This window comes from Bombus huntii, unplaced genomic scaffold (genome assembly GCF_024542735.1).
Source record: "Bombus huntii isolate Logan2020A unplaced genomic scaffold, iyBomHunt1.1 ctg00000073.1, whole genome shotgun sequence".
Taxonomy (NCBI): Eukaryota; Metazoa; Arthropoda; class Insecta; order Hymenoptera; family Apidae; genus Bombus; species Bombus huntii.
In genome coordinates, this window is record NW_026099331.1 from 518,986 (window position 1) to 529,833 (window position 10,848).

A 10,848-nucleotide genomic window follows, 5' to 3' on the forward strand; every position below is an offset into this window, starting at 1 on the left:
ATTTTTAACGTGCACGCTGCAATGACTTGAGAGGGGAGTTCTGAGCTCTGTTTGCTCTTAACGGTGTATTAATATTCGATTGAAACGAGAATCTAGAAACAAAGGGAGAGAATATTTTTATCGCAATAAATGTAACGATAAACGAAAGGACACGCGTGCATGTGAGAGGAAAGAAAATGGATGAAAGCGTGCTTCAAAGAAACGATAAATCCCCTTGAAAACAAAGCCGATACGGATAAACTAAAAAGTTTTTTGAAAAATTCTATTAATGAAAAGGTCATAATGAATATATAAATATACATAAGTGGCAAGTGTATTCTCCAGTCAAATAATTATTAAAATTGTTAAAATTGTTAGAAATTGAAACAAAGTTCTTTAAAGCCATTATAATTACCAACTTACACGTAATTTATATTTAAAAAATTAAAACTTCCAATATAATTAACTTGTTTCGACCTTTTGCCTTACATGATTTTTTTCTTTTTTCTAAAAACATTCCACGGTCGGCGCATCAAACATAAAAAGAAGATTAAAAAGGAAACACCAAACAGATTTCACAAAGGACGTAACCTAACATACAAACACTCACCACCCTAAAGAAATAAATCAATCAAATTCGAAGATGGTATCCCACTGGTGGTAGCCATCCACATGCTATATTGCTATATCACTAAACTATAATATTTTACCAAATGTCCTACTGGACAAATTGTAAGATATAAATAAATAAATAAGAGAAAAAAAACATTCCGATTGTTCCCTATTTAGATGATTGAACTATTTAACCATAAGCTATACACGCAATACTGTTTAGTTACTAAACAGTATAACTAAAGTGTAATTAAAGGAAGCATAGCTAGCAAAATGGCGTTAAATGAAAGTGGCCGTTAAAAAGCAAAAGATACAGAGCGCGAGATAAGTAAAACAACCTAAGGTTTATTACACATCTCGAAATGGAAAAAGTCTGTTGAAAAAATTGTTTAATCAGCTAGTTAAGTAAGAGTTAAGTAAGGAAGTTACTTAAGAAAATGATATACCTGTCAAGTAGGACCGAAGCGAAATTGAAGGACGATTAGATAACATTTAACCGTGTCTTTTCGTCGAACTCGTTCAAGATCGTTTACGCCGGTGAACTTGAACTTAAATGTGTGTTCGTAAAAAGCGAATGGAACCAGGCAGCCAGGATGGCCTTGCTTGCGGTCGTTTCATCCATTCATGGGAGTCACTTCTCTCGTCTTTGTATAAAGAAACGATCGTACAAATTGCTTTTCGGCTCTTACCTTGATATACAGTTAACCGTCTCGCATCTAAACCTTCGAAATTGCACGTTTCTTCGCTCCATCCTGGAGAACACGACGTTGAAATAATTCTATGAAAATTTGTCAATATTTTTCGAGTCAAGGAAATCGCTAATATCTTGAAATTTAACAATTCAGAAAGACGAACAAAGAGAAGAAAATTATAAAGTTACTTCGAAAGAGGGAAAGTTACCATTTTTCTATTAATTTACAATTTCTCTCAAGTCACAGTTTTTAGCGTGAGCTCGCGAACCAAAGAGAAATTGTAAATTATCGATTTACGAAAGTCAAGATATTTTATATTTCCCAAATAAGCAAACTCGATATCGTAAAATACTACGAACAAGGAAGATTGAAAAGAATGGAAAGATGTCGTAGAACCGATCGAATAATACTACGTGTAAATGAAGAACGAATGACCAAAAAACAGGAGAAAATATAGAAGCGGCGGGAGAAATCAGATGGATACGAAACTCGAAGGAAGAAGGACACGCTGAGAGGCAAATATTACGCACAGCTGTGAAAGCTGACACATATTATGCAAGCCAATCGGAATATCTGTTTCGTAGTGACGGTCATGTCTGTTTCAAAAGCGGACAATTCGATAACGACCAGCATAAACATTATCTCTAACATTAACGACAGATTACGAAACCGCAACATAGGAACTGAACGGTGTCCCTCGTATATTTTCTTCTTTTCTGGCCATTCTAAAGGCTGCTACAGCTTCCAGTTTACTAATATGGTATTCTTCTGCTTACGTCTATGCGTTTCTTTAAATATAGAAATCGAGCCTATCATCGTGTAGAGAAGGACATCAGGAAGTAGAACGAATGATCTATCGCGCTGATAATCACCGTCATCGTTACATTTTTGCTTGCTGTCTTTCTTTCTGATTTTTATTTTATTAGCAATCATGCGTAATACCACGATTTGCGTCACAAGAGAAGGGCGAATGACGCGATACAGAAATTTCTCAACCGATAAGCAAAGTAATTGCATTGCGCTTGATTTCCTGCAGATAATCCGAGATCTTGTTTGAAATTGGAACTCCAGACAATTTTAATACCGTTCTTTTATTCGTGCTTCGGGATAATATTAACGCTGTATCGTTTGATCTTCTCCGATGCATTCTACTTCTCATTGATCTTTTAATTCTTCTGATTTTACACGTCGTTCGTTTTTAATTTCTCCAACATTGTTCTCTCGTTAATCTTCAAGCATGAAATTACCCTTTTTTTAATAGATGTCTGTATAGTCTCATCCTCTTCGTTGATGCTGCATCTATTAATTCTTCGTTAGTTGGTAATATTATTCGTATAACTATATAGTTAGTTATTCGCGTTTAACTTTCTCAACATTGTTCTTTCGGCCATGTTCATAGCCACTAATTTCTCTATTTTTAGGCGTTAACCGGTTGAAATTTTGTTTTTTTCAAATTACAGTCAATTCTATTTACGCGCTGTTTCAAATTACTCCAGAAATAACATTTCAGTTCTTATAGTTGACTTATCTAAAATTCCTTAATTGCCGAGAAATGTAACGGAAAAGGTCTTACATATTTTCGTTGGGTTATTCCAAGGCGTAACAAAAAATTAGAATTTTAAGTAGAAAACATTATCCATACCATTTATCCGTTTATAGAAGAGTGTAAATGGCAGGTAATAACATTATTTTCCTCTAAAGTCAACTGGGAAAGAATGGTCGCTACTTAGGCTATAATTTATTAATAACATACTTTACGCTTACATACGTAAAGCAAATATCTTATTTTTCCTAGAAAGTTCAATTTTCCTTGTCATTAGCCAGAACTCTCTTGTAGTTTACACATGTTTATGTATGTAGTTTACACATGTGTGTTTATTTCTTTGCATGATGTCTGCATTAAGATTCTGATCTATGGAAACATCTATCCACGGAAGATTACCGAATGATGTCCATGTTTCGAAAATTTGTCGCAGATTTTTACACGTGAGTAATGTTTTATGAAATTAAATAATTTTAAATAATTTTTTTTAGTAAGCTTTATCTAGAATGTATTATTATCTACAAAAAAAAACAAATCAAGGAATTTGTCAAGATATCGTTTATATTAGGACTTTCTGGAATATTAAAAAAATTGTAAAATTTCTAATTGCATCGCGCTTTCTCGTAACAGAAAATAGCAGATACTTTACGATATGCTACTATTAATCTGTAACAAAAATTGGTCGGCGATATTATCGTGCGATATTATAGCGTGTCGCGTAACACGACGACGAAAAGAAGGATTTATGTTCAGAAATAACGGAAATGCGATAAAAAAAGAGATGAAGTATTTCGAAAATGTGAAGAGACTGCAATTTTTGTAGACATAAAAGATAGATAAATAACAGTGTTGCCTGAAGACATAAAGACATAAAGATAATGGTGTTGCCAGAAAAATCGCTGAAAACTGAACATACCTAAAACTGACAATGAGTAAGTTCTGTGTGTTCAAGTTGAAACATCGAATTATTGAGAACACCTTTAATTTATACACGAACGAATGTTAATTTAATGTTGCTTTTTAAACCTAAAGTCAAGTCGATTCCGCCTTTCCAATAAAATTATGTCTCATATCACGCAATGAGAAAGCATAGCTTCATAGCTATCGGTAATTCGTGGTAATTGTAAAAAATTAATCTGAGAGTTCTAAATATTTAAATAATTTTATAATTGATATGTAAAATGATAGCTATTTCCTTTTAAAATTCTGATTCAACTAATAGTCAAAATTTCATTTTTCGTATTTACCGTGTTGGTTATCGAACCCTCGACGCTATATAGTTGCTCTCACAAAACGTTAACACCTAAATTCGCTAACTCAGATGTCAAATAAAACGATTCGCTTTTATTAAACGCAAGTGCCTTAAAAATTTCAAGGTACTCCGAATTGAACTCCACAATAGATCCAACCTTTCTACTCATTTCGACATTAATGGGCCTTGGTAAATAAAAATTCTGCCACAACTTGGGACGAAAGTTGGACTTTGAAACATTGGTTTGATAGTGGTGCAAGGTTTAGGAAGTTCCGCGTAACATCGATCATTGTAATTGACACTTATTGGACAAGAGAAAAATAGATATTTTCGTAAATAAACTAAACTCATAAAATGAGACACGCAAAGTAAAATCGAGTTCTCAAACACAAGGAATTCGTAAAAATATAAAACATTTTACAAAGTTATTATCTTTCTAATTGCTCATGAAAATGGACAATTAACAACTTCTAATCTATAGATAAAATATAACGATGCTAATAGAGCAACAATTTTCAAAATGCAACGATATCAATAAAATACAAATTTCCAAAATACGACTATGCAAGGATAAACGATGTTTACTAGAGTCTAGAAATAGTAAAGAATATAAATTTGAAGAATTTGATTTAAGAATTACAAATAAAATAAAATAAAATAAAATGAAATGACATAACAGGAAGAACGTAAGAATGACAAATAAATCGATAATTCGGCAAGGGAAAGTTCGTATCAAGGATAGTTGCGGTTTGCCAATGAAATTTTACCTGAATTTCTTTCATCGGTCGTACACACGGCTTATCTAGTCTCATGTTTTCGCCACTCTTCCATCTTCATTCGTTCTTCCATGAACCGGTTTCAAACTCGTCTTCGTGGCTTCTGGTAATCACTTGGCCGACCTTCTTCGGTCGCTGCTTGCCTGCGAGTTGCTCTTCGATTCGCTGGGAACCACGGACTTTCCCTGGGCGTCCATTGCTTTCAAGGTCATCAGCTTTCCGATGAATAAAACCGAATGTGACAGCACGCAAAAATCGTTTCGGCTCGTTGTGTCTAACCACGATCGATGGTTCGCATGTAACGAAATTCCATTTACAGGGATGGGAAAACCGAATATTTCAAGTCGTATCGAGTTTCAAGACAAAAGAATAGGAGTTTACTATGGGCGAGCTTCTATTACAAAATTCACAGCTTCTCGAATTTCGATCAAGCTCACTACTAGATCCAGAACTAGGACACCAGCTCTGGAATTTTGTTACGGAGCTTAGAACGTGAATTCATTGATTATTCGTCTCAGTTTAAAATAGAAAGTAGAAAAATTTAAAGCTACATGGAGAGAATGATTTATATTTAGCTTTAAAATTTTCTCGATTCCTTGGATTTCTTTGTTTACTTCTTCAATTCTTATTTACTTCTTCAATTCTTATTTACTTCTTCAATTCTTATTTACTTCTTCAATTCTTATTTACTTCTTCAATTCTTATTTTACTTCTTCAATTCTTATTTACTTCTTCAATTCTTATTTACTTCTTTAATTTCTTTCTTGTTTAAAACAGATCTACTAAACTGGATTTTTTGTTCTTGCTTAACTAAATATTTAGAGCTAAACTTCTCAAAGAAAAAAAAAAGAAGAAACGTGTATTTATCGTAAAAAGAAGAAGCTGCAAGTTCCAAGATAGATTACAGAAAATGTTACAATATCGTCACTCGCGTTTCTCTGCTTTTCGATGTACGGAGTTGATCAACGTATATCCAGAAATTTGTGTAATTTTTCGATCTTTTTCTTTTATATTCGTGACTTGTCGATCTTTTGAATTTTTGACTTTAATTTAATTCCTCGACTTTTCATTAACTTTTAGGTAACGTCGACACATTTGCATACTTCCAACAGACATTTTTATTATCCAAAATGAAAGAACAATATGCAAAGGTACGTCACGACTTTACAATCGAAGAAATAAATTCGAATGAGCTTCGCTTATGGTATCGCCTTTTCCATTATACGATTGTTTGATTTTCTACTCTTTAAAAACGAACGCCGAATGGTATTTAAACATACGGAATACAAACACGTGTTACAAGCATGTTGCATTCATCCGTGGGAATGTAGTAACGCTTTACGCACTTCCAGATATCTTGTTTCCTTTATTCATAAATTAATTCACGCGGCCGAAGGCCGCCGCGTTTCAGAAGAAATCGATTCAAAATTGCAAAACTTATGTGCACGTGCTATCTTTCGCTCTTTTTCCACAGACGCATGCTGCTGTAGCTTCATCGTAGTCCTTTATTGTGTAGCGCTTAAGCTGTTACCACACATTATTCTCTCATTAATCTCAATGATATTGCTATCCCAAATTTGTGTCTTGCAATTCAATCTCGTCTTCGTATTCGTCTTTGCTTTGATCGATATTGATATTTGAGAAATGATCTCAAACACGTTAGAGACGAAACTACAATAAAATATATCACACATAGAGAATTATAATTAATTTGAAATTTTAATCTAAATTATAAACGAATAGGCCTACACACAAAAACAGACTTACAAAAAAGTATTCGAATTTTTTTTACAAATATATTATCTGTACTATTGAAGATATTTTGAAATTTCATTAAATTATATCGCTAATGTTTGTGACGTATCTGGAAATGTATCTAAGAGCTGACAGAGAGAGAACAATATTAAATATTGAATATTGAATTATGAAAATTATTAATATTAGATTATACTGTTGATAACGTTGATATAAGCTGTTTTTTTTTCTTAAAAATCATCGAGTTTCGCTCTTGCATTTATAAAAATCTTCGAAGAAAGAGATCCCGAAATAGAAATTAATACACATGATGAAATAATTTGCAGGAATGGCAAATTGTGCAATCGTCTACACGAAATAGTAATTTCGTGTTTTGCAGGCATAATTGCTTTCCAAACAGCTATTAGACAATAAAACTTTATCTTCCGCAATCAACATCAAACATACATTTTAACGTCGGAAAATTCGCCTGAACTATATTTTATTTACTCGAAGATCATTAAACATTAATTGAATTTAATCTAATTTTAAATATTATCGCTTTTCCTCGAGGTGCTCCTCCTAGCTGGCAAGCAACATGTTCTCTTAATAACTTCTCTATCTAAAATCAATCTTTCATATCATGGATCGTTAATTTATGCATCATCGCGATGTCTAACCAGTTTCTGATTTCCACGAATATTACCTATGAAAATTATAGGGAAAAAGCAGGATAAATTACGTTTTATATTTTTTACGGAGCAGTTTTAAAATTGAATACTGTACAGCAAGACTGTAATAAGCCACAATTTTTGTTTTTTTTTCTTTTTTTTTTCATTATACACGATAGAAATTATTTGATTTTGGAATTGAATACGTGTTCTTGCCATACTTTTGGATATTTTGAAAATATTAATACGCTTATATTATATAAAATCCATAAAACTAATCTTATCTTTATACCCGCGGTGTTCGATTTAATAACATCACACCAAAGTTGTTGTTTTATTTGATTTTAGGAATCTTTTCGTATATTATTGTAACTTCAAAAATATCAAAGTATTATTCATTTTAACAGATATGCACATTTTACTTCGACAAAATTTCCTCAGTTACACGTATCTTCGTATTTAACAGAATTCTTTCCACTTTTAACTGAAGCGTTTATTTTAAAAGTGATGTAAGTATATTTTTCGACAAAAATTGATAAAACGAGAGACTTACGTGTACTTTAACGTAAAACTTTTAATATAAACGAATTATAATTTCACTCTTAGAATATTCGTTCGTTTGAATCAATTGAAACATCGTTAATAAAGGGAATAGCATAATCGCGTAATCATAATTATTTTGGAAGCGGTATAAGTCTATTTCTTAATGATCTGTAGCTTGTCCAAATAGTCGAGGCAGCAATAATTAAAAAGAAATGATATCGAAATTAAACAGCAGTATTTTACGTGTTTCAATTCTTCAACGACAAGCTTCCGACTTAAACTTTATATTTATCGTGAATCATCAAATCTTCTCTTCGATTTTATTCAGAGAAGCTGATAAGGAAGTTTGCGATATGTGTGAAGCACCGTTTATAGCTGCGATTACGAATGCAAATGTTGTCGTCCTATGTGTGTACGTACGACATGTAGACGAATCCCCGGGCATGTTGCGTTGTCATGTCGCAACGTTATCGGCGCTATCATGCACGCAAATTTTATAAGAACGATCAACGACGATGTATCTTTCCATGATCTTGGCGTGTGCACCTTTTGGATTTTGTTAAATAACAAAACGCACTAGAGTTGCTGAAATAATTTATTCATCGTACAGCATCAGAACAGAATATTTTTCTTCCGAGTTGGATTAAAATATTTACAAAATAATTATTTATTTACAAAATAATAAATATTTACAAAATTAAATAAAGAATGACTGTACTTCGATAAAAATTTGAAATCAATATCAAGCAATTACAGAAGATAATCTGTAGATATGCATAGTAATTATAAACAAACTGTACATAACGAGGAAATAATGAAACGAAAATTGGATACAAATCATAACGAGTATAACGAGTAATTGATATCAGAAATACCTATATATTCGCAACGTAGAATTGACGACCCTGAATAACAACATGCTAATAATCACCTTGTCGATCGAGTAATTAAAGGAACGTCTTCTGTGAGAATCACAGTGCGTACTTTCATAACGTCTTTATAAAGTCAGGCAAAAGCTATTGTATGCATAAAAATGGATTTATTAAAAGTATTAATTATGCACTATCCTGCAACAGAAAAGAGAAATCTCCTTCCTAAAAAAAAAAAGAAAAAGAAAAAAAAGGCGAAAGAAAAAAGATACTATATGCCTTCTAACGTTAATTTATGATACAGACGAACAAAAATGACAAGAGCAATCAGCGCGATATACCGATTGTTCCAATTTTCTATGCTCTACAAGATGACGTAATTTTGAAAAAATGTCAGCAAAAATCGTTATCTGTTTATGGTAATAATAACATCTCGCGACACACGTTGAACAGACCTATCAAACGGAATGATACAGGTATGTTACTTATAAGTAATCCCGATGATTTAGCGCTTTTATCGACAAATCTTAGAAACAACATATACTGCAGCAACCGAGACAATCTTCGAATTTGCAGCAGATCGTTGTAACCAACGAAAAAGAACGTTTTATGAACGTTGTTCAAACCGCTCGCAGGAAGATACCTCTGTTTTAGATTTCCTCTTAGATCAACGCAAGACGATGACTTATAATTCTTATAAATATCGATAAAACGTCTTTCTTCGCGCGTCTATTACGAAATCTATCCTCCACTGCGATAAAATATAATTAATATTTATCAACAAATTTCGAGAATTAAATCGACGAATAATTTGAATAGCTTTTCGCGTTCACGAAATCTTTCACGTTCGATTTCTTTTGGCAAATTTTCAAGGAGGAACCCTTTACTGGAATACGCGCGAAATTCAAACTTCGTTTTCAAACTGTTCCGTTGCGTAAGAAAGATCGTAAGAGCGATCTTGCATCTCGCGTATATAACATGTAATTCTCTTCTTTTTTTTCTTTTTCAAGGGTATCGGGTTTCTGAAGCAAATATCTTTGACGGTTAAGTCCCTGCGTCTCCGTGTTTCGCGAGTAGATTTCATTACTCAGCGAATTTGCCTGAAGCTATCAATGGGGCTATTTTGTTTCGGGAATCAGAAAAATTACCGTGTTCTTTCGTGACAATTGATTTAATTAACTGCGGCTCGAGGAAGATAAAAACGGAAAATATCGCGCTCATTTATTTTCGGTGTCGAAGGTCGCACGAATAGAAAATTTGTAATCCTCGATTGGCATAATCGACACTATCCGATCATAATTTTTTTATCTCTCGGGTAAACATAGAAGGTCAAAAAATTAGAACTCCGGCGATATCGAAGTTTGGAAATTTGGAACTTCGACGATTTGGAACATCGAGCGCATCGAAACTGGAATATTTGGAAATTCGGAAATTTAGAAGTTCGACAATTTGAAAATTTGAAAGTTATTATTAGAAAGTTAAAATTGAGTGTTAAAAAATTTGAAAATGTCGATGCGATTAACCTCGATATTCTTCTATATATCTGTTGATTTTTTCGTTCACAATGTAACAAACCGAAGAACCGTAGAATTTCAATTTGAAAAAGATATCAAAAAACATTTACCATGTGAAGAAACATAGTGAAACAAAGTATGGTTCACTGAACGGTTGATTCGCTTTTACTCGAGTGCTATGCGAGAAGATGATGGATAAAAAAGAGAATTGCGTAAAACACAGAGAATTGTACAAGTCGAAGATAAGTAAATGATGTGATGTTGGAACAATAAAATTGCCGATTGAATGATCATTGCGAGTACCGTGTGAATTACGATGAAACCAACTTTATCATGATTCACACACGGTATACGAACTTTTCAATTAATCCTATTAAATTTAATCACGCAAGACAAGCTGTTAATCAATTCACGTGTCAAGTATCATCGAGAACTAAAGTTTGTCTCTGTTTCTTTGTTTCTAAAGTCCTTTAAATTTAAATTCGTTGAGTCGTTAGTATATTTCCATATAGCTTTTACCCCATCAAATTTATTTTTTCTTAAATAGTAACATTTATTTTGTAAAATCTGTAAAACTAACCATTTTTTCTTTTCTACCATCGATTAATTAATGGTAAATCAATTTATATCAAATTTGTTAAATCAATTTCTATAACAATTAGT